The 25,248-nt window shown below is 44.2% G+C and overlaps 1 non-coding gene across 1 annotated transcript; it reads right to left on the minus strand.

The window, feature by feature from the left end:
* Nucleotides 1-24,570: 24,570 nt before the first annotated feature.
* On the minus strand, nt 24,571-24,677 carry LOC131230114 (small nucleolar RNA R71). The gene has a single exon (XR_009163838.1). It is a non-coding gene; the product is annotated as a small nucleolar RNA R71 (small nucleolar RNA).
* Nucleotides 24,678-25,248: the final 571 nt, after the last annotated feature.

Below are 25,248 nucleotides of genomic sequence, written 5' to 3' on the forward strand. Positions count from 1 at the left end.
GGCCTCGGGCCTAACATAGTCTGGCAAAAAGGATAGATGGTGTGGATGGAACAAACATATCAAGGTGGGTCCACCAGTTCTTGCCCAAGATGGGCTTCCGCCCAGCAACACCCGTAGCAGTGTCCATTGGACGTTGACTGCACCATTGTCCTTGGGTTTTTTTTTTTTTTTTTGTTATATATTTTTTCTGTTTTCAGCAAGTAGGGCACACGTGAGGACGATTCACTCCGTCTGTCAGGTTCCCAACTCATGGCGGGCCCTGTGAGCCCAGATTTGGGTGGGTTCAAATGGCATAGAAATATCAGTGAACTTTTAAGAAGGTTTCAACAGTAGGTGCCATTGTCACTACTGTTTTCTATGGTGTGGTCCACAACATATCTGGATCATCTTCATGTTTTGCCTCACCACCTAAAATGAGTTGTAAAAATATATGGACGGCGTGGATAAAACAAATACATCATGATGGGACCTACAAGTGAAGGCCCACTCACTTTCTTAGGGGTAGCGTCTGGACGCGGACGCTGAGAACGTACGGCGTCTGGACTCCTCCCTTCTCTCTCTCTCTCTCTCTCTCTCTCTCTCTCTCTCTCTCTATATATATATATATATATATATATATATATATATATATAATTTTAATGCTGTGGGCGCATATGTGGACGATCCAATTGGTCCATCAGTTTGGCCATTTCAAGGTGGGCACAAAAAGGTTTGGATTAAATTGATCTTTGTATTTTGACACCATCTAGATATGTGTAAACCTAATCAGCAAGTTGGATGGTAGCACCCGCACGCTGTATATGGCAGATCCATCATACCGGTATATGGCAGATCCATCATACCGGTACACACCCTTAAACCTTAACTCCCTCACTGTGAGGAAAAAACGCCCCTCTTAGAGAAAGAGAACCCTGTATTTCCCCATTATAAGTAAAAGAGGACATCACATATGATCATGTGTGGTCTGCTACAGTGGACATCACACATTTCGCTTACTCCCTACTAAAGGTGTCGACAGCGGATTCTCTCACTTCCTTCACCTGTAATATATCGGAGAGATTCTGACAACTTTATTGTAAAAAATAAATAAATTATCTACACTGTTTAATCATCCAAAGGTAAGATATAAACTTTTCATCTTGGTTTTTTCTCATACAAATATGAGATTATCACGGTGCTTATTTTTTTTTTTTTTTTGCATTTCAAAATTAAAATTGGATACATTAACCCCACCTTCCAACTTACATCGAGATGTTCTGATTATCACATTGTTTCAAAGCTAACAAATCAAATCTCTTAGCTCTCATCTCATAATTGTATGGGTAAATTGATCTAAGAAAACATGTGTTAACTTTCTCTAGGATGGCAATGATGTCAGATCCAATGAGACAAACGATTTGAAAGTAGGACCACTCAAGCTATTATCGTGATAATTGGCCAATTTAATACATTATATCTTGTCATGGGGAAAAAGAGATCGACCCATAGAAGAAGGCCGGGTCGGAACCTTATACGCTCGACCAAGCAAGCAACGGTGAGAACCTCCATCGAGAGCCCGCTTCCTACTCAGAGCCTGTTACCAAGGAACATGCCCACAAGAGCACCACCTTCGACGATTCCAAGATCTCCAGAGTTCGTCAGCAATATCCCGTCCCTTTGCACGACTAAGGAGACAGGTCGACATAGTCTAGGTCGGTGTGACCCAGGTCGGCATGACCTAGGTCCCCATGGCCCAAGTCGACACAACTTAAGTCGGTGTGATCCAGGTTGGCTTGACTCAAAGTGGCATATTACTCTCAGGTCAGGTCAACCAAAGCCATCTTGGCCTCCCATCGCACGCTTCTCCTGGTCTCGTATAATCAAATCTTATCCAAGAGAGATCTGACCAAGGTCTTCTCCAAAGATCTCGGAGGATATCTACGACACACTTGGAATCTTAAGATCTTTGTCGAGGATCTCGGACAATCCTCCTACTAGTCCGGGATCTGAATCTCTCTACAATACGCACCTACTAAATAAGAAGATCTCCTCTAGCCACAGCCTCTCCTAAACTATAAATAGAGACGCCTTTAGCGGTGAGCGGTACACACTATCTTTAACCCTAAACCTTCAATACTCGACTAGACCAAGATCCCTTTCTTGATTTAGGCCCTTCGGAGGGTCCCATGATTTAGCCAAGGTCTTCCTTGTCCGTTCCTTGTGCAACTAAGTAGATCTAGAAGGGGCTAACCAGATTTCTGCGTTAACAGTTTGGTGCCATATGTGGGAACGACATCGAAAGCCGCTCTCATCCCACCACAACTTGACAATGGCGAAAGGGAAGAAGAAAGCTCCAGCATCCTTTGTTGTGCCTAACCTCGCACCGTCGGAACAGTCCACCCGCCACCAGGATTCCTCTCCCTCGAGCAATAAGTTGAGATGATTAACAACAATATGAACTCCATGAAACAGCTGTTGGAACAACTACAACCCTGCTCCGCACAAAATGACGGGCCAGTGGCAAGACCAACAATTTGAGAGCTCCCCGAGCCATCTGACGTGCCTGTTGTCTCTTGCCGGAGCCGACAAACTCGGCGCATCAAGGCAAGTACCTTCCCACATCTCTGGAACCACAACACTGGCTGCTTACGACTTACTCCATGAGTTGGATAGGAAAAAGTACGACAAAGCACCCGAAGCCACGACTAAAGTCATGGTTGAAAGCGGTGACCCTTGGGAAGCCGAACTCAATGACTTGCGAGGTTATATCGACAACATACGGTAGGCCTACCGCTCGAACGTCTCGACCTTGGTGGAAACAAAACTGGAGGAAACTAGCTTATATTCACCCCTGACATTATGCACGTGCAGCTCCCGCCAAGGTTTCATATGCCTCAAATCGCTTTATACTCCAGAACCTCCGACCCAACTAAGCACTTAAGAGTCCATCAAGGCTTAGAAGGAATTGCATGGCGCATCAACCGCTATCATGTGCCATGCGTTTTCGCTGACCTTGACTGTAGTAGATCGGAAGTGGTTCAGGCAATTGAAGTAATCAATCAACTCTTTCACACAGCTCAGCAAAACCTTCATCACCAACTTCATTGGAGGGAAGGAAAGCCTTAAGCCTTCTTCCCATCTCCTCAATATAGTTCAGAAAGAAGGCGAGCTATTGAAGGATTGCATCAAGTGTTTCAACCTGGAAACCATGCAAGTACACGCGCATTCAGAAGAAATTTCTCAACCACCATGATGGGAGGCCTCAGGGAAGGAAGATTCCTCTTTTCGCTCGACAAAAATCCTCCCCTGACTATGGCCGACTGTAACATCCCAGAATTTTCATGACCCGAGTATATACTTGTGCCTGAGAATTTCGGGTGTTAATAATGTATAAATTGGATACTTTAAAAATTGAACCATTTTTTTTCATTTAGATCACATCCAGTTACATTCATGAAGGTAATTGTTGATGCAAAAATCCAGTTTACTCTGACTAAGCTGCTAGATCGACTGAGCACCTGCACAAGAAGGAGACAAAGGAGACCCTTGCTAATACAGGGGACCGTCCGATGCCAAACTCAAGCTAGGAATCTAGGTCTAAGTTGTGTAGATGGGGTTTCGGGTGAGAGATTTTGTGTACCTATCCCGTTAGGTACATTCCCTATTTATACTGCTTAACAAAATGTGGACGTCCGCTATTCTCGGCATGATCTCAACCATTAGGCGAGAACTGCGCATGCGGTGATGTCGTCCGTTATCCCATGATCGTTCATAAGGCAGTTAATGTAATCGTACGTTATTGGAGTGAGCTCAACTTTGCTGATAGGATTCTGTCGATCGACCAAAGATGATCTGAGTAGAGCTTATCTAAGCCGAGCCCATACTAGGTTGAATCGGCTGAGGACGGTTTAGGCTGGGACTGAATGTGACTTGGTCACTCGCCCAAGGATGGTCCGAGCTGATCCATCCAAGCTTATTACATTATAAGTTATGGCTCGAACCTATCTTGTTTGCGGGCTCTAGCTATTCCTTGATGTTCCTTTAGTCGAATCAAATTGTTTTAGTTCTTGGAAAATGCGTGTGTTTGGTAGTCTGAGGTCTGATTTGCACGCTTCATGTTGGTTCCTCTTGGTGAAACGTCTTCAGAATGGTCGTTCATCTGGCTGAGCCGACCTTGAAGGTAGTTTGGTTGAGCTGCTCCCAATCGTAACCAGGCTGAGCTGACCTTAAAGGTGGTTAGATCATATTTTCCCATAACAGAAGCCCCCTACTCCATGAGTTTGCAGCGCAAGCACGGTGAGTGAATTTTGGGAGTGAAGACGAACGAGTGGACTGATACACTCCCCCTGGTAGCGGGATCGAGGAGGTTTCGTAAGGATGGCCTGGCCTTTTCGTCTGCTGGCGAGTAGTGGGCGGACATGTGGCAGAAACTGAGAATGCGTAATGGTAGGGTGGTTGAGGATCCACCATGTGTAAAGTGGTGAGCAAGGAGATGGCTCTTCACTTGCCACATTCAATGTTGATCATTAAGGATAGTGTGCGGCCCAAGTGGTTACCTCGGTCAGGCTAATCAAACGTTGCCACGTACGAGCAAGTTCTCGAGAGAACGACCCTTTGGCTGCAACAATTAATGCTAATCGTGATTGCTTTTCTGGCTGAGAATGATATAAAAGCTATCGCCTCCTTCGCTAGCCTTATCATTTTCTTAGAGACCCCTACTGCTGAGAATCCCAGAGCAGACGATTTGCGGTGAGTCTTTCCATTCTCTAGTCTTTTCCATTTTGTTCCCTTTGCTTTTATACCTTTTTCTTTTTGTCAAGCCTTCGATGTCGAGCGGCTTGGACGATGTCCGTGAAGTTTTCACCTTTGAGGGCGATTCCGATCCACAGAGTGTAAGCTCCATGGTCGAGGCCTTGACAGAGCTTTTAACTATGGTGCCTCTGCGACCTATTAAGGCAACAGCTCGTCCTAGGGCTAAGAAGGCCAAGGGCCCAAAGGCTACTGCTCGGCCCAAAGGTACCAAAAGGGCGGCCTGATCTTCAGTTGTGAGGGTGGCAGCTGGGCCACAAGGTGGACAACCTATTGAGCTCGTCCCTGGGGGGTCAGTCTTGACTGAAGCTGAATTGCCTGGAGTCCGAGCCGAGTTTTAGATCTCGGACTTTGTGATAATTCGCACACCTACTCCAGTTGACATCCCCGGGGACCCAGCTGAAGGGGATATAACTATCTCCATCTGCGCCCTCCAATGCAGGCTTAAGTTTCTGATCCATTCATTTATCTAGATGATGACCGCGCATCTGAAGTTAGCTCTAGGTTAGCTCATCCCGAACACTTGGAGGTTGTTGTTTGCTGCTTACATTATCTGGCTTCAGATCAAGAACAAAGAGCTGACACTAAATGAGTTCATGTTCTTATACCAAGCTAAGCATGATCTAATAGAGCCGTGTTGGTATTATTTTTTGATGAGGACGCATCGCAGTCTCGGCTCGTCGCAGATCTTCTGTCCTCCAACAAGGATTGGAAAAATAAATGGTTTTGGGTATCGGGGGAATAGGAAGCGCCTGCCACCGATCTTGCTAGTCTTCGGGTCAGAGTGCCCACTAAATTCTCTCGTCCAGGTCGGATTTCAGGAGAAGTTAGTTTTCTATATATATATATTATATAATCTGTGGCATACTAAACTGATTTGTATTGCCCTGTAGTTTACTCAAATGGTCCGCCCGAGCTTTCTCCTTTCCTCCGAGCCCAAGTTGACAAGGTGAGGGTACTAAAGGAGGAGTTTCGCGTTTAGCACCAGCTCATTACTCCAGATCTTCTTCACCAATTCGAGCTCTGCAAATCTATCCCTTTCCGTTCCACTCTCGATAAGTGCTCGTCTGTCACTTAGGTTTCCGATGTCGATGCTTTCCCAAACTGAATTGTGCTCTATAGGTATGGCCGAGCCTTTGGGGATTAAGAAGAGGAAACAACCCCCTCCCATCATGGAGATGCTTTGGGTGAAGGTCACACTGCCCAGAAGAAGGGGACCCCCATTGCCGAGGCAAGGCCCGACGTCACTCGTGTTCGAGCTTTTGGGGTGCCCCCCAGCCACTCCTTCCTTCCCACCTAGATTGCAAAGGGAAGCAGTTCCTGAGCCTGCTGGTCCATCCCTGTCCGAGGCTAGAAGGGCGGCCGAGGATACCCCCACACTCGCGGAAGTCGACTATCTAGTCGGTAAGACTGGCTCGCCTGTCAGGGGTGCCGATGCGCCTATGGCTGAGCCCCAGGCTTTTGCAGCTAGTGGTGTCGGTGGAGCTGCTATATCTGCCCCTTCACCTCTAAATACCGAGGTAGTCCCACTCGGCTATTATATGTCTTTCTTGGTCGACTGGGCAGTGAGGCACGTTCCGGAGTCGGAGATCACTGAGCTCCTCACCCATCGCCCCGAGGCTTTCTTGACTGATAATGCATCAGTCTGCTATAGGGTACATTCTTTACTTTATCCAAGCTATTTTCCCTCGATTGCGAGCTCATTTATTTGTCCTTTTGCTCAGGCGGTCCCTATGTTCCTATCCACCCGAGAGAAGGTGGTGAAGTTGACCAAAAAGGGGGAGGCTGCCGAGGCGGCTATCCAGGAGAGGGCAGAGGAGAATGAGGCTCTTCGCATGGGGAAAGTTGAGGTTGAAGGTCTTCTGAAGATCACTGGTGAGGAGCAAGATGCTTTAAGGACCCAGATGGTGGAAGCCCCGCAGGAGGAGAGCTTGGTAATGGAGGAGCTTAGTGGTACCGAGTCTCACCTGGACGCGTCTAGAGCTGAGTGATGAGGGTGAAGGCCCACCTCTCCTCCATTATTGATGATGCCTCTAGATTGATGGCGGATCTGAAGTAGTCGAAGATCAATGCTACCACTAAGATCGAGAAGGCTGTTGAGAAGGCTATCGAGAAGGCTTTGGCTACCAACATGTGAGGCCTGTATCCTAGACCGTACCGTTCCATAGGCTTTCACGGTCCTCCCAGTCGAATTTTAGCAACCCGTGATGCGTAGATAGTAGTTACGCGTGACCCTAAGTCACGTCCTATATATCAGAGTCGGCTTGACCTGAGACTTGTCTCCTTACGACCGCGCCGTCACCGCGGTTCCGACACCACGTCTCTTGTGCTGATGCGATACCCGGTCCAGGAGATGTTGGCCCGCGTTCGATTCGAGAAAAACGTCGCACATTGCAATTTTCAAGAGAATATCTACCCTAAATATCACATCAATCAATCAATCAAGTCAAGTACACCTCCCATTATAACCCGTACCCCTCTCTCACCCAAGTCAACGCAACCCATACCTAGTCAAGTACACCCATCACTCACCCACCACACCCTTCCCTCTCCTTACATCACTCTCCCTCTCTCTCATTTTCTAACCCATTCCCCAAGCACCAAGAGAGGAGCAACAGTCCATGGCTTCCAAGGATAGAAAGAAGCTATGGTGTGGCCCACTTCCTACCACCCAAAAATCTTCCATCTCAACCCTTCAATCCTCATTTTCCACCATTAAAGTTGAAGCCAATAAGACAAGGATTCTAAGGAGCCAAGAAGGAGCGCCATCGGTGGGTGTCCACCGTTGAATTTCATTTAAGGCCCACTTGTGATGAGACCCATGTTGATGTATGTGTTGTAAGCTAGAGGGACCCATAGTGGCGAGGTCCCTCCAACGCATGCCTCTCTCTCTCTCTTTCTCTCTTTTTCCTTGTTATGGCCCACCATGAAGTATGTATTCTAGATCCACGCCGTCCGTAGACCCACACCGTGATGTACATGGGTCATCCGGACCGTCCAGATCATGGTCCCACATGATGGATGTGTTAAATCCTTACCGTCAGTCCAGATTGGAAAGGGCCATAGGCCTGGACGCTAGTTTTTTTCTTATTATATATATATATATATATATCCGGTGGGCCACATGTGTGGACCCACATTAATGTATGTGTTTTCTATCTGGGCCGTCCATTTACTAGACAGCCAGCAGCTAACAACTGCTGCTTCATGCCAGCAAGCTCCTGGGCCTCTACACGAGGTATATATTACACCGTTCATCCATGTGGCAAGTGTGGGGCCCACCCACACATGCTGCACGTGTGGGGTGGGACCCACCTGGTTGTATATGTCCTATATATCCACACCATCCATCTAGACGGTGTAGGTATGTGGTCCTACATCTTGAGGTACGTGTTATATCACAACCGTACATCCTCATCAACCATCCGTGTGGGACCACTTGATGATGTATTGTACATCCATGCCTGCCCCATCCTGGCTATCCAGATCATGGGCCAGCCATGATGTATTGTACATCCATGCCTGCCCCATCCTGGCTATCTAGATCATGGGCGAGCCATGATGTATTGTACATCCATGCCTGCCCCATCCTGTCTATCCAGATCATGGGCCAGCCATGATGTATGTGCTTTAATTCCGCACCGTCCATCCAAACTGACGTGGGACCCCCCCAGCTTGTGTTATGTGTCATAGACACATGTGACACGTGTGACAGTGGGACCCATGTGAGGTCTGTTTCATCCACTATCAACACGTGTGACAATGGGATGGCCCACTTCGTGGGATCCACCATGATGAAAGTGTTTTATCTATGCCATCCACACCGTACACCTACAAACGTGGGGGCCCGGAGTATGGGTTTCATCCTCACTATCCACATGTATGTGGGATGGTATGACCCACCGTGATATGTATATTTTATTCCCACCGTCCATCTGGACGGTGGGGACAGTGATGTATGGACGGTGGGGACAGTGATGTAATTATTTTATCTACACTGTCCATCCACCATCCAAATGGTTGGACGGTGGGACCCATGCCTTGATGTATATGAGGCCCATTGTCGCAACCCATCTTGATATATATGAGGCCCAATGTGACGTATTTGTGGCCCATTCATTAAGGCCCACCTTTATGTAATGCATATTGGACCCACATGAGAGGCCCATTACGATATGTTTGGGGCACATGGGTTGTGGCCCATTGTGATGTATTCAGGGCCCATGGGATGTGGCCCATCTGATGTATATAGGCCCATGTGATGCGGACCATGTGATGTGTATTAGGCCTATGAGATGCAGCCCATTGCGATGTGTAAGGCCCACGTGATGCGGCACATCATGATGTATGTGGCCCATGTGATGCAGCCCCATTATGATTTATATGAGGCCCATTTGGTGAGGTCCACTATGATGTAATTGTGGCCCAGGTATGAGGCCCGATATGATGTATTTGAGGCCCATGAGTAAGGCCCAATGTGATGTATATATAACCCATGTAATGCGGCCCATTATGTTGTGTATGAGGCCTTCGTGTGAGGCCATGGACCCACTAAATGTTTGGTCCTATGAGGGTCACTCCTTGGTAGCGATGTTGGTTAAATGTCCACATTGATGGGCGATGATGGTTAAATATCCACATTGTGACCTTTTCTCAGGCCGATTCTGATTGTTGAGGCTGATTCCGTTTGTCGAGGCCGGTTATCGAGGCCGATTCGATTGTCAAGGCCGATTCTAATTGTCGAGGTTGATTCTGATTGTCGAGGCCGATTCTGATTATCGAGGCTGATTCTGATTGTCGAGGCTAATTTCGATTGTCGAGGTCAATTCCAATTATCGAGGTTGATTCCGATTGTCGAGACTAATTCTGATTATCGAGGCCGATTCCGATTATCAATGTCGATTCCGATTGTTGAGGCCGATTTAGATCGTCAAGGCCGATTTCGATTATCGAGGCCGATTGTCAAGGCTGATTCTGATTATCGAGGCCGATTGTCGAGGCCAATTTCGATTGATGAGACCGATTATCAGGCCGATTGTATAGGCCGATTATCGAGGTTGATTATCGATGTCGATTGTCAATACCGATTATGAGTATGTGACAGCATAACATCATGTACATGCTCATACACATCATCTGCATGTTTGTTATGAGATGTGGTTGACCATTGCATATGTCATTGGGCAGGTTGTTATGAGACTCCCTGATAGTTATGAGATTATTTCACATGAGCGCACGTGTGCACAGGATTGATACATGACTGGATTGTATGACTCATGCAACTTACATTGTGTGTTGTGGTTATTGTATGCCCTAGCGACATCAGGGTCGTAACCTCCATAGGCATGTCGTGGATGACCACATGGGATATCAAAAATCTGTTACTAGCATCGGGCCGCCATAAATGGCCCTCGGTGAAAATTCCAAAACCTCCGAGGCCAGGAGACGTCGAGACCAAGTGGATACATGAGCGCTCGAGTGTCGAATACCAGCAGGCCGCGTCTCCCACTATGTCATGGTCGAATAAGAATGGGTGGTGGACTTACCCGCCTGAGGGTAGTGGGCATAGCTACGCTGAGTTTGACCAGCTCGTGATTGGGTCCACTATCGACGTGCCAGGTAGATATCGGCTGACTACCGGCCAGGCGGATAGTGAGGTCTCTTCCACTCGCATGGTTGCGCGTCCAGTGGGCGGCGATTGCATGTAGAGTGTACTAGACCTCGGTGATGATCCCAAAGATGTACAATACTGATATGTGGACTTATGATCAGGAGTTGTATACTCAACATCTTACTCATTCATTCATTCATTCACTATCCACTCGGGCTGATGGTGCACAACTAATTTGATATGTGTACCTTCTCAATGGCTAGGATTTCGGTTAGGGCATGCGACTAACCTGAGATCAGGAGTTTACTACATTGAGTCTGACTATCTAAATTAGGTATGAGACTGGTTTGGATAGAAGTCCCTTGTGATGGACCCCATAGCCTGCGATACTACGTACTATCATCCCGACTTCACACTCTCGCATGGTCATTCGCACCGTATATTGCATTACATCCTCGGCATCTGATACTTGCCTCTTTATAACTCCTCATTTGTATAGATGATCTGTATTACTCTGATATCGTATGATTCATGATCTTGCTAGTATTTTCGATATTGTATGATTATGGCATTGTATTGAATACTTGACACTTACCTTGTGCACACACTTACACCACCCTCTAAGCTTTCTATAAGCTTATGCATGATAGATGCGTGTAGGTGATGATAGGTTGAAGCAGCATTGAGCTTGAAGCGTGCAGCGGTCTTCTGGAGCTTTGATTTTCGATATGTGTATTTCCCTTTCAGCACTGTTTTCAAATGTTTATATTAGTGGATATGTGATAATGATGCTGCCTTTATGATTTGGGTAAACTTGTGGTTGTACTTATTGCGAGTTAAATGTATATTAAAAAATCCTCCTTGTAGGATCCCATGATCGAAATTTGTCATCTGGACGCTGGGAGCCGAGAATGGGGTACTACGGAGGCTGTCGGCACCGGATTCAACGATCGGGAATTTTATGACCCCGGTTTCTGAGTTTGGGGCGTGACACAGCAGGCCGAATTCGATGCCCTGGCTGCGTTGATTGGTGTTGTGCTGTCAAGGAGTTTAGGTCCTTAGCGGAAAGAACTGCCAAGGCCGAGAGCTTCTACCACTGTGGCTATGACGCTTTCCTAGAAGACGTCAAGCAGCTCCACCTGGGCCTTAACCTGGACACGTTATCTCTCGAGGAGGTTGTGGAAGGCCCTTCCGAGCAAGCCCCTCCTACAGACCAACCTCCTCATCAGGCAGATAAAGTTGATCGTCTTTATCTTCTTTTTTTTTGGAACTTTCAAACAATTATCTTTTGGAGAATACTTTTAACTTACATTTATATACTTCTTTGGTAGTTTAATGTCGTTTGTTTGATCATAGTCGTGGAATGGTTGTTTGCACTGTTTTATCTTTAATGTTGTTAATTAACGAGCCGAACTCTTCTTTAAGGGTCAGGTCGTCGGAGGATCAGTTCTATGCACTTGAGAGAAGGTCCTCGGTAGACCATTTCGTTTTTAATGAGCCGACCTCTTCTATAAGGGTTATTTCATCAGACGAGCTTCCTTCCAATGGGAGTTGCCATGTCGAGGAATATACTTTATTAAATAGTAGATTCTTCACAAACAGATGTCGACCTTTACATCACAACTTTTTCTACATGTAGTAAATCTTCAAATGCTCAGCATTCCACAGGTGTGGTAGAGGTTGACCCTCAAGGTCTTCGAGTTGGTATGAAATAGATTTATTCATGTCAACCACTTGATAGGGCCCTTCCCAGGTTGGTCCTTGGGTCCCTACTCCGAGCTCTGCAGTATTTTGAAATGCCCTACGAAGGATGAGTTCTCCTTATCAAAATTGCCTCGTCTTAACCCTAGAGTTATAGAATCAGGCGACTTGCTACTGTCGAGCCGCGATCCCGAGCTTAGTAGCATCCCTTGCTTCTTCGAGGAGGTCGAGGCTCACTGTCATCTGGTCAGTGTTTTGGTCTTCCTGATAAGATTGTACTCGTGCGTAGGGAGCCCTATCCCAACTGGGACAACTGCCTCAGCTCCATACGAGAGGGAGAATGGAGTTTCTCCTATTGTGAACCGAGTTGTCATCTTGTATGTCCATAACACGAATGGGAGTTCCTCGGCCCAGGCGCCTTTTGCTTTCTCCAGCTTAGTCTTAAGATGATTTTTTTATTACCTTGTTTACTGCCTCGACCTGCCCGTTCTACTGAGGGTGCCAAGGCGACGAGTAGGCAATCCGAATGCTGAGCCTTTGGCACATGCCTCTGAATCTATCATTGTCAAATTGCCTCCCATTGTCTGATACAATGGTATGTGGAATGCCGAACCAGCAGACAATATTCTTCCACACAAAGTTGATTCTAGCAACGGACTCGGCTTCCACCCACTTCGTGAAGTAATCGACTGCCACAATTGCGTATATGCTTTGTCCTTTCCCCTGAGGCAATGGTCCAACGATGTCGATCCCCCATTGAGCAAACGACCACGACTCACTCATGGGGGTCAGCTCCTCTACTGGCTGTCTGGGGACGGTTGTAAACTTTTGACACTTGTTGCATTTTCGGGTGAACCACTTAGAGTCCTCTTGGATCGTTGGCTAGAAGTATCCTCATCAAATGATCTTATGAGCCAGGGCTCGGCCACCAGAATGGTTGCCGTAGATTCCTTCATGAGTTTCTCGCAAGACATAGTCCACCTCATCTAGCCGAAGACTCCTCAAGTATGGCAAGGAGAACCCTTTCTTGTACAGAGTGTCTTCGATGATTTCGTATTGAGCCGTTCTAAGTCTCAGACGTCGCACTTCTAATTTATCCTCGGGGAGCTTTCCTTCCCGGATATATTCAACAATGGATCCATCCAACTTGGGGTCGTGCATATGGCCTAAATGATTTCATGGCTGACGTGATTGATGCTCTATTCGTTGAGAAACTCTATCGGGATGATCTTCGGTACATCCCTATTTATTTTCAAGGCTAACTTCGCGAGGGCATCGGCCCACGAGTTCTTGGTCCTAGGGATCTGGCTAACACTGCACTTTTGAAACTTGTTGATAGTTTCTAAGCTTCATTAAGATAGGTAACCATTTTAGCTTCCTTTACCTAATATTCTATTGATATTTGATTAATAATGAGTTGTGAGTCACACCGAACCTCGAGTGTTCGGACTCCCATGGTGACTGCTAGTCTAAGCCCCGCTAGTAATGCCTGTACTCAGCTACATTGTTTAAAACTCAAAAACTGAGACTTATAGCATACAAAATGGTCGTCAAGTCGGGGGTTACGATGACAATTCCTGCTCCGCCTCATTTCAAATTTGATGACCTGTCCACATAGAGGGTCCAACTGTCTGAACCCACTTCTTTCACTTTAGCGTCCTCGATCGAGCGGACAATTTGGAGAACCCCGGTGTCCTGATTGGGACTCTTTACGGAGTCGGTGGATTCTTTCAAGCCAGGCACTCTGGCTTCGTCGCTTTGGGTAGTGAACTCCTCTATGAAATCGGCCACTGCTTGGCCTTGATGGCAATCCTAGGCTGGTATTTGATGTCGAACTCGCTGAGCTCAATTGCCCATTTGGTTAGCCGTCCTAACACCTCAGGCCTTTGGAGCACCTGACGAAGAGGTTGGTCGGTAATGATCTCTATAGTGTGAGCTTGGAAGTAGGGGCGGAGTCGCGAGGAAGAAACAACCAAAGCTAGAGCGAGCTTCTCTAAGCTTGGATAGTAAGTTTTGATAGGGACTAGTGCCTTGCTGATGTAATACATAGGGTGTTGCTTCCCTTCAAATTCTCGGACAAGGGCCAAGCTTACCGTTGAAGTAAATACCGCCAAGTAGAGTAACAATAGTTCCCCTTTTTCTGACTTCATCAGTAGCGGAGGTAACCCCAGATACTGTTTCAGCTATTAAAATGCCCGTTCATAGTCCGGGGTCCATTCTACCTTCTTATAACCCTTCAGCTGTTAGAAGAAGGGAGGCACTTGCCTGTTGCTTTGGAGACGAATCGGCTAAGGGCGGCCACTCTCCCGGTGAGGCATTGGATCTCTTTCAAAGTTTGAGGAGACCCCATGTCCAATAGAGCCTTAAGCCGAGGAATTTACCTGAGCTGACGCCGAATGCACACTTGGTCGGATTAAGCTTCATCTGGTACTTCCTCAGGATAGAAAAAAGTCTCACCAAGATTGGTTATATGGTTGGCCGCCCTAATACTTTTCACTAGCATGTCGTCGATATAGACCTCCATGGTCCGACCAATCTGCTGAGTGAACATTTTATTCACTAGTCATTTATATCTCGCACCTACATTCTTCAGCCCGAAGGGCATAACCTTATAATTGTAGAGACCTTTATCTGTAACAAAGGTCGTCTTCTGTATATCCGAGGTGTGCATCACAATCTGATTGTATCCTGAATATGTGTCCATAAATGTCAGAAGTTCATGCCCGGTTGTGCTGTTAACTAGTTGGTTGATTCTGGGGAGGGGAAAACTGTCATTGGGGCAAGCTTTGTTCAGATCAAAATAATTGATGCAGACTCGCCATTTCCCAATGGACTTCTTGACTAACACCATGTTGGCAATCCATTATGGATAATGGATCTCTTCGATGAACCCCGTGTCCAGGAGTTTGCCGACCTCTTTGGCAATCAAGACGTTTTGTTCGGCCTCGAACACTCTTCTCTTTTGCTTGACTGGCCTACAATTCAGATTTATATTCAACTTATGGACCATCACCTCAGGGTAGATGCCCAACATATCCAGATGGTACTAAGCAAAGACATCCTTGTGTTGTCGAAGGAACTCCATCATTTGCACTTGTTGATCAGCGTTCAAAGACGACCCGAGCTGGACCGTCCTAATGGGGTCGGCCTCATTGAGTGGAATGGACAGGAGATCTTCCGTGGGAGAACTTCCTTCCAAAGAATCCTCTCTGGGATTGAGCATGTTGATTGTAAGAGCTTGTTTGGGCATCCCTTTCCTTACCGCAGTCAAATAACATCACCAAACCTTACGTTGATCTCCTTAGAGGAAGCCAACCCCTCCTACCGCAGGGAACTTCATCATCAAGTGGTATGTAGACACCATTGCTCTCATGGAGTTGAGCGAGGGTCGTCTAAGGTGACTTGATTCTGTCCTTCCCCGACTGTGACGGGGAGGAGGTTGGTGCCTTCAGAGATGACTTTATCCCCTGTAAAGTCATGTAATGAGGTTTGAATGGGTAAGAGACACGACCTGTCAATTCCCATCTTGTCGAAGGCTTCAGAGTAAAGTATGTTGGCCGAGCTGCCCATATCATCAAAATGCGATACACCTTCCGATTAGATATGGGCATGGCCACGACCAGTGCATCGTCATGAGGGTGTTAGATACCACATGTGTTGTCCTCGAAGAATGTTAGGCTACATGGACTCATTCGTGGTTCCTTGCTCGATCTATCTGCTAGGTGGATATAATTTTTAGGATCGGTGCTCTGAGCATGAGCCTTTCAAGCCCAATTGGAGTCTCCACCCCCTAAAGGTCTGCCGCAAATAGTTCAAATTTCAATATGTTGTCGGTAGTTTAGTTCAGTTGTTCATCTTTCCGAGCTTGTTTATCTTCTTTGATGTACTCAGCAGATGTCCCTTGCGGATAAGGGTCTCGATTTCCTCCTTGAGATCAACGTAATCGCCAATGTTATGATCGTGGTCGCGATGAAAACGACAGTATTTACGCTTATCCCATTGATTAGCGTCTATCTTCATACAGCTCGGCCATCTTAGAAGCTTCTTATCTCGGATCTCTGGGAGAACTTGCTCTAGTGAAGTGTTTAGGGGGGATGTACAAACTGAACCGACTTTTAGGATGTCTATCATCTTCTTGCTTGAGGACGTCCGAGATGGGGCCTCCTCCTCGCGCTTCTTATCTTTCAAAGAATTTTCTATGCCCCGTGTAGATTTTCAAGAACTGAAGAAATCTTTGGCATTCGAGTGTTTCTGAGCTCAATTCATGAGTTCTCCTAAAGTGGTCGGTGTTTCCTATCGAGAAGAGAAACCTTCCTTCTTTGAGGGCAGAGATCATTGCGGTCAGAACAATCCTTTAAGAATAATCGTCGACTTGCATCGCTTCGCCATTGAATCAGAGAATATAATCCTTCAATGCTTCCCCCTCCTTTTGTTTGATGGTCAACAGGTGAGTGGCCGGCTTTCAGTGTTGCTTCTCGACAATGAATTATGTCAGGATCGCCTTATTGAGGTCGGCGAACAAACCAATTGACCTCGGTTTCAGCTGTCTATACCAATCTTATGTAGCTCCCATGAGAGGTAGAGAGAAAGCATGACACATGATTGGTCCAGAGGCCAACTGGAGTTCCATCCAAGATCGATAGGATTCCATGTGCTCGGTCGGATCCCCAAACCCTGAATATTGTGCGATTGGAGGCATCCGGAACCTCGGAGGCATAACTACACTAATTATTTCACTGGTGAATGGGAGCTTCGTCTCTTCCATCATCACCTTTATTGTGATAGGAGCCTGTACTTGATAAGCTCAGCTCATGATGCCGATCTCGCCGTGCAACTCGTCGAGCTGAGCTTCCCAAGGGTCATTGTTTTCGGTGACAGTTTCATGGGCCAGACTACCTCTGGTGTTTTTCCACGTCTGTATTTCTCTAACTCATGACGTAAGTTAGATGGGGCCAACGCTGATGTTCCTGGAACATGAGTTGGCGTCCTAACAGACATGGCTCAGGATACTACTCTCCTGAGACTATTAGAACGTGACTTGGTCACTCGCCCGAGGGTGGTCCGAGCCGATCCATTCAAGCTTATTACATTATAAGTTTGGCTCGGACCTATCTTGTTTGTGGGCTCTAGCTATTCCTTGATGTTTCTTTAGTCAAATTAGATTGTTTTAGTTCTCGGCAAATGCGCACATTCGGTAGTCTGAGGTTTGATTTGTGTGCTTCATGTTGGTTCCTCTTGCTAAAATGTCTTTATAATGGTCGTTCGTCTGGCCGAGCCGACATTGAAGGTAGTTTGGTCGAGCCGCTCCCAATCGTAACCAGGCCGAGCTGACCTTAAAGGTGGTCGGATCATATTTTCTCATAACAGTAACCATTCACAAGAATAAAATCGACTGTATTTATTATTTCATTAGAGTAAAAGAACTCAACAAATTATCAAATGCCCTCTTAATGGGAGCTTATTACATTATCAAGTTCACAGCAGAAATATAAAACTAAATCATAAAACTATCTTCTTATTCATTCAATATAATCTTCCATAGGGAGATAGTCCTCTAGGTCTTCAATCTGTACATCACCTGCATCATATGTGCAGTTGGAGAGGGTCAATGCCCTACTCATATTGATGGTTATTATTGGAGCATAAAAAATCATCATCAAAATGAAGAGAAAATAGTCAAGAAGATAGTGGATGCAATGAGTTACGCGGTTCCGTGTAACTCATGTCAGTTGCCCGGGTCTACGCAACTTGTATTTAATAGGTATGCATGAGTCGTGCATCGTAGTGCGAAGTGGGTCCCATGACACAAGATTTGAGGGTTCACACATGTGGAAGCCTATAAATACCCCTCTACCCCCTTCATTTGAGGGATCAGAATTTCTCAGAAGACTGATACTTTTGACAGGTATCGAAGAGAGAAGAGAGGGAGAGAGTAAGGCCAGTCCGCGCAACTCACATTGAGGTGTGCTGACCTGTGCAACTTACTGTTGAGTTACGCGGACAACTGAAGGATAATATTGGTTTGATATTCAGGGAAAGTTCTCTTCAAGATATTATTCATGAAGATACATATATATGTGAAAGAAGATCTGCACAACTCATCTCCTATGGAGATTTGAACGATATGAACCGAAATGCTACCGAAATTTACATTTGAACCCATTTAATATTTGTACTTCTAATTATAAGAACTTTTTCTTAGAATCAAAGGATAACAAGGATGTAACGAATTCAAAATATATATAATATATGATGATTATTCTCTTTATTCCTTCTCCTTGTTATTATTGAGTAAGATAATCCCCCAAATCAAATACTTTTCATTTCTGGTTGAAACAAAATGGCAACTCTACTAGGGACCCCTTTATTATCTTACTTAATATCAACTTGGGGAACTATTTAGATAATTTCATTTTGTTTTGGCGTTATATAGACCCCAAAATGGCGACTCTCAATGGGAATATCATTCCTTTCATCTCCAGGATAAAGCATATTTACATATAAATGCTAATTGATGTCATTTTGACCTCTACTCTGCAGTAGACAGGTTCAAATTTCAACCAATGGCAATCGCTCCCAGCACAACAATTTTTTTACTTCATCCCCACTAGATTCGTAGTGGAATACGCTCATAATCATTCTCCGAAATCAAAGAATCAGCTAATCCCAAGTATGTCAACGCTGATTAAAAGTAGTACTTCGTGAGTAGTCACCGGAGTGATATTTATATCACCGCTCTCGTAAGATAAAGGAGACGAATGGATTGTTGTTTCCACTCGAAGGTCGAAGGCCCAAAATCGTGTAGCTGTTAAGTCGATCCTCCCGCAGATGACCAGAGGCCTAGTGATGAGAAACGCGTTAAGAAAAAATCCTGCACTCGCTCATTCGACACTTTGTCTAGGGAGATCCCCTTATTCCCTAACATCGTGAGATTTTCCAGCCTTACCCGTCGCGAATGTTCGATGGACAAGAAGACAGAAGGCTAAATCATTGGTAAAAGATTCACCATCCTTTGTATCTCCACAAGTAATGCCTCTGCTAGTTACATTACAATCAGTTGAATCTTGTGAAAATACAAGGGAACTTAATGAAACTCCTCTCTTATCAAGCCCTATCACTCTAATGTGCTCATATCCAGCTTCAAAAATAGTTTCATCAAGAAGTGAAGAAGCTACTGTATATATGACAGGAACAAGTCAGGGTCCATTATCAAATGTTGATGAGCGTATGACTGAGATGGTGCAAACTCAGAGGATTCTAATGGAAGAATGTCAGAATCTTCGAGAAGCATTGGCAACTCTAGCCCAAAATGTAGCCCATGTTGTGGCCCCACCAATGATGGCTACAGTAAATGGAAATGAGCAATGGCCTGAAGGATCGCAACCTTCGAAGATGGGATCACATGACTCTGCGCCTGCCATGAGAGTCGTAACTCAAGAGGAAATGTGACAAGTGGTTACAGAAATAGTCAGAGAACACGAGCATACCGGATGGTTCTGCTATAAAACGAAATATCCGAGAGAAGTTGAGTACATACCATTTTTGGCTAATTTCAAACATCCGAACTTTCAAAAGTTCAATGGGGAGGGTCTCCAGAAGAACACTTAATGCATTTCATTACCACGATGGGTAATTTCTCCACAATTTCACATTACTGCTTGTGACTGTTTGGTTCCTCGTTAACAGGAAAAGCATTCCGATGGTATTCCAATTTGGCGCTAGAGTCAATATGAACTTGGAAACAAATGCAAGATGCTTTTATGTTAAATTTCTTCTCATCAAATCACGATATTAGTATTACAAAATTAGTTGTTGTACAACAAAGAGAGAATGAACCCATGGAGAAATTCATCGATAAGTGGAAAACTTTGGGAGCTTCATGTAGACAGTTGCTCCAAGAAAAAGAACAAATGAAGATGTATCTAAATTCTGCGGAAACGGGAATCGCGTTCAGACTCACAAGTGCTAACATTAGAACCTTTCGTGATTTGGCTGCGAAAGCACATGCACTAGAGTTTATGGCCAGGAAAATGTCAATCTTTCAAAACAGAATAGAAAGAAGGGTATCAAATAGATCAATAGTAAATGTCATTGATCGGGAAAAGAAAAGCGATGCATTCCGTAACAGATAAGAAATAAGGAAAGGAGAAGATTCAGATCGTTACAAAGGCCAGGTGAATGATAAACGATCTCGATTATATGACTCTCACAAAGAATATTCTTTCGAGAAAGAAGATGTTTTGCTAAAACTATTAACTGCTGGAACTATCAAGCTACCCCAACCCAAATATCAGGAGGAAGTTGAGATGACGAAAGAAAAGAAGTATTATCGTTATCAACATTTTCTGGGGCCTCCTACAAAAGCTTGCTTCACATTGAAAGATATATCACAGAAGATGATAAAGCAGGGTGAGATAGTAATAAAAAGTGATGATAAGCAAGAAAGAAAAGTAACTGTAAACATGGCATCCACAAAAGATCTGTCAAAGACATGGAAAGATAAAGGGAAGGCTGTTACGACAAGAAAACACCATTTTTTTTATATCTCCTACAGCAAGTTTCATAAAAAATATTCATTATTATCATCCACAGCTTCCTGGGCCATCTACTGAGGGGATTAGTTTAAACATTTTAGCCTATATTTTCCAAGGAGAAGATGAATCAGTCAAAGAATTCATCAATCGATGGAGGATACTAAGGGCATCATGTCCATAATTGGCGAAAGAAGAAAAACAAGTCATGTATAGAATGCATAAGACCAGATATTACAATGGGTCTCATTGGTTCAAAGATACAGACCTTTCAAGATTTGATCGTAAAAGCTTGCAATCTAGAAAAGCTCAATGGGAAAGTGTTCGATTTTTATATGAACCAGATGTTTTAAGATTCCAAAAAGACTCTAGCCGGTAATGAAAGAGAAACAAAGAATTATCAAGGGGAACGAAGAAATTCTAATGAAGACAATATGAGCAATTGTACAATGGAGAAAGTGAAGAAAAGATTTAGACAATTTAATAACTGCGAAAAGTATATAATTGAAGAAGATGATATACTTCCTATGATGAACCAATTATTAGCTGCAGAGAGAATCAAATTTTTATGGCCAAAATGCCCAAAAGAGATGAAGATGACGAAAGAAAATGAGTATTGCTATTATCATCGTCTTCTTGGGCATCAAACTGAGACTTGCTTCACTTTGAAGAAAATTTTACAAGAAATGATTGATAGCGGTAAAATTGTCATAGGGAAAATGTATGATGTAAGAGAAAAGGTAACGGCATGCATGTTGAGGGTCAAATATTGCATATCAGACCCCAGATATTGCCTGGATTTACGAACTTAGTACTGTTTAACGGCCCGATTTAATCGTGTTTGTGATGCAGGGTGTATTTACGAGCTTGGATTGAAACAGGGTACTAAAGCATGAATTTAATGCTCAAAATTCACCAAGTTAAGGGATGGACTCTAGGGGACCAAGATCGACGGATCTATACTCCAGAAATCTAAGAAAATTGAGAAACTGAAGCTCAAGTGACCAAAAAATCAGCCAAAATGCGAGATCACTAGGTTTCCACCATCCGTTCAGCTCGAAACTGCATACATGGCCTGAGGACCACAAATTAACTGTACATATAAAATTTTATCTATTGGATCCTTATGAAAGTGGCCTAACGGACAGATCAGCCCACAATTCATTGATTTTGGGCCCACCTGCTATCTGGATATGCCTCAAATTTGGTCCCAACTATTAAAAAGATATAAGGAAAGAGATGGATGGAACATATTTCACAAGATCATCATGATGGACCCCACGCTACACTACATGCATATGGAGTACATATGACTGGACGTGCACTGGACTGGAAGCCCAGTCAAAGTCGGTTTGACCCAACTTTCCAAAGCAAGAGAGAATCTCTCTCCTCCGTTCACAGGTGTTGCACTGGGAGGGTGCATGGCCCACCACCATTGATCATGTGATCCATCTGAACTGTCCATTCATCCTAAGGCAACCGACTGTACACACAGTGGTTTTTCAGACCCATGCATGAGTATGAATGAAAACAGTGCCAATGCATCTAATGGACGAGAGGTTTAAAATTTAATGGGCCACACTTAACTCGATCAAAAACCAGCCATCTCTAGACGATTTTTCGTTGGTAATCTAATGGTCTGCGTGGATTTCTCCATCACTGTCAATCTGGGGCCCACCGACCATCATAACGCGAAGCTAGAAACTCTGTTTCGCAACAGAGGTTTTGGTCCGTTCTTGTGGGCCACCATGGTCGATGATCCAGATAATCGTGACAGTCCATCAGGCTTAAAAGGGCCCCATAAACATGGCCTAGGTGGCAAAATTTTAAGATACATCATAGATCAGATTTCGATCGTCCAAACGGAAGACAGACGGTGGAAAGATTTGATTCGATGGACCGCACTAAACCCGAGCAAAAACACCCCTTTCCGACTGAAATTCCAAGTGGAATTCAATGGATGGGTCGGATTTCTCTGTTGACATCATTCATGGGCCCCACCAAGTTCCAACGCAGGATGCTGTTGTGGGGTGCGATTCATTTTCTATGAAAGGAGGTCGGTTCTTCCATCGACTCTAGCTGTCCATACACCACCTCTTCGTGCGGAAGCTTCAACCAACTGACCTTTGGCTGCTATAAAGAGAAGAGAGAAGAAGATCAGCGGATCCTATCTTGAGACGTGGAGTGCAAGACAGAGAGTTGTTAGTTTTAGTTTTATTTGTTTCTTGTTTTCTTTTTTTCTTAATTTTGGAGTGCTTTAGCCCCCATCATGTCGGGCTAAACCTCTTAGCTAGGGCTAAGAGGTGAAGCTTGTAGCATAATGGGAGACTTTTTACTTGTGGCTTTTGTTTAGACTGAACTGATGTTGATTTTAGTTTAATTAAGGGAATGTTTTTAGTTTTTAATGGTCAGTTGTGACTAAAATTATAATGGGTCTGTGATAGCTTGGAGCATGCTCCTTTCCTTTTTATGTTTATGATGTCAAGAAGCCCTGTTGTTCACCATCATCTCCTGGGCATGGTCAGATGACGGTACCCTTCCTAACCTTTATACATTATTGATTGGTTGGTAATTAGTTTAATTCTGTTGTTTACTTTATCTCTTGGGAATGGTTTGGTGATGGAATCCATTCTAATTCATATACCTTTCATCTCTTGGGAATGGTTTGGTGATGGAAATTCAGTTGATTTTCATGGTTACACCCGTCAACTGGATGAAGATGGGACTCTAAGTCCAGTTGAGTTCTTGAAACAGGCATAAGATCTCTCTGATCTCTACAAGTGGATCCTCTGAATCCCTAGTTTCCTTTCCATGAATTCTTTAAGTTTTAGATAATTATTTCATCATTATTCCTCCAATTATAGTCGATTTAAATTTCATCTTAGTCTAGTTCTAGTTCTACTTAGTTTCAGATAACGTACAAGTATTAGTCCGTTGGGATTCAACCTCGGTTTCACCAAGTTTATTATTACATCACAAACCTATACTTGGGGAGTGAACAAGTTTTTGGCATCATTGTTCGGGACTGACGGATACGTATTTTTGAAATTAATTCATTTTAGAATTAGATTAAGATTAGAATTGTACTAACTTTAGTTTTAGATTTTTCTCTTTATTTGATTTTTAGAACTAACTTTCTTGTTTTGTAGGGTTGTTGATAGATCTTCTAAATTGGTAACTCCATCCTTATTTCCTTACTTTCTCTAGCCTTTAAATTCGGTTTTATCTTCTATAAACTAACTTGGATTGTTTTAGTTTGCAGGATCTTCACTTAGGACTTCGAATTCAGTAACCTCTTTCCATCTTCCCTCTTTATTTCTAGAATTCCTTTCTATTCTTCCTCTTAGGTCTAGGTTTAGAATCTAAATTGAGGGTTGCGAGTGTTTCATGCCCAAGTAGGTTTGTGAAAATACTCGACGTTTCTTGACCGAAGGAGGATTAGTTGAGGGGCTGACTGTCCATAGTAAGACTAGACACCGCTCGAGATCCCCAGAGTTAGTTGAAGTAATGGCCGCAAATCAACTCCCTCCACCTAGGGTGGGGGACACTCAGAATGAGAATGAGGTGCATCAAGCAACCCCGCCTCGTACTTTACGAGATTATTTACAACCGGCGGGGGTGAGTACGCCCTCATGCATGATTTTTCCTGAAAATACAAGACATATGAACATCAAGCCAGGGGTTATTCAACTCCTTCCTAAATTCCATGGGCTGGAATAAAAAAGTCCATACTTACATCTGAAAGAGTTCGATGAGATCATAGCCACTTTATACTTTCCTAATGTATCTGAGGATACAATCAGGCTAAAACTCTTTCCCTTTTCCTTGAAGGAGAAGGCTAAGATGTGGTTACATTCACTGCGTCCTAGATCCATTGGCACATGGAATGATATGCAGAGAGGATTCATAAAGAAATTTTTTTTACATCATAAAATGATTATCCTTAGAAAAACAATCATGAACTTCACCCAAAAGGAGGATAAAACATTCTTCCAATGTTGGGAAAGGTTCAAGGATCTTGTCAGTTCATGCCCACAACACGGCTTTGAAACGTGGCACATTACAAATTTTTTCTATGATGGACTGACATCTTCCATGCGCCAATTGGTCGAGACAATGGGTAATAGAGAATTCATGAATAAAGATGTCGATAAGGTACGAGATTACCTCGATAAACTTGTTGAAAAAACACAATCATGGGACCATTACCCAAATTCGAACACCACGTCTAGGCTGACTCAATCTAAGGAGAAAGGTGGATTATATCTTCTGAAAGAAGAGGATGATCTCAATTATAAAGTGACTAATCTCATAAGAAAATTTGAGGTCATGGAAGGAAAGAATGATAAGGTTAATGAAATTGTTTGCGGCATCTGTGATTGCAATATTCACACAACTAAAAATTGTCCCACAATACCTACCTTTCGAGGAGTGTTGAATGAACAAGCTAATACCGTAAATAACTATCAAAAACCTCTCAATGGACCTACCTCTAATACGTACAATCCTGGTTGGAAAAATCATCCAAATTTTAGTTGGAGGAATGGACAAACTGTTATCCCTCAAGGTTTCTTTAATCAAACTTCACAACAACAACAAGAGAAACCTCAAGAGGAT

Source organism: Magnolia sinica, chromosome 16 (assembly GCF_029962835.1).
Source record: "Magnolia sinica isolate HGM2019 chromosome 16, MsV1, whole genome shotgun sequence".
NCBI classification, from domain to species: domain Eukaryota; kingdom Viridiplantae; phylum Streptophyta; class Magnoliopsida; order Magnoliales; family Magnoliaceae; genus Magnolia; species Magnolia sinica.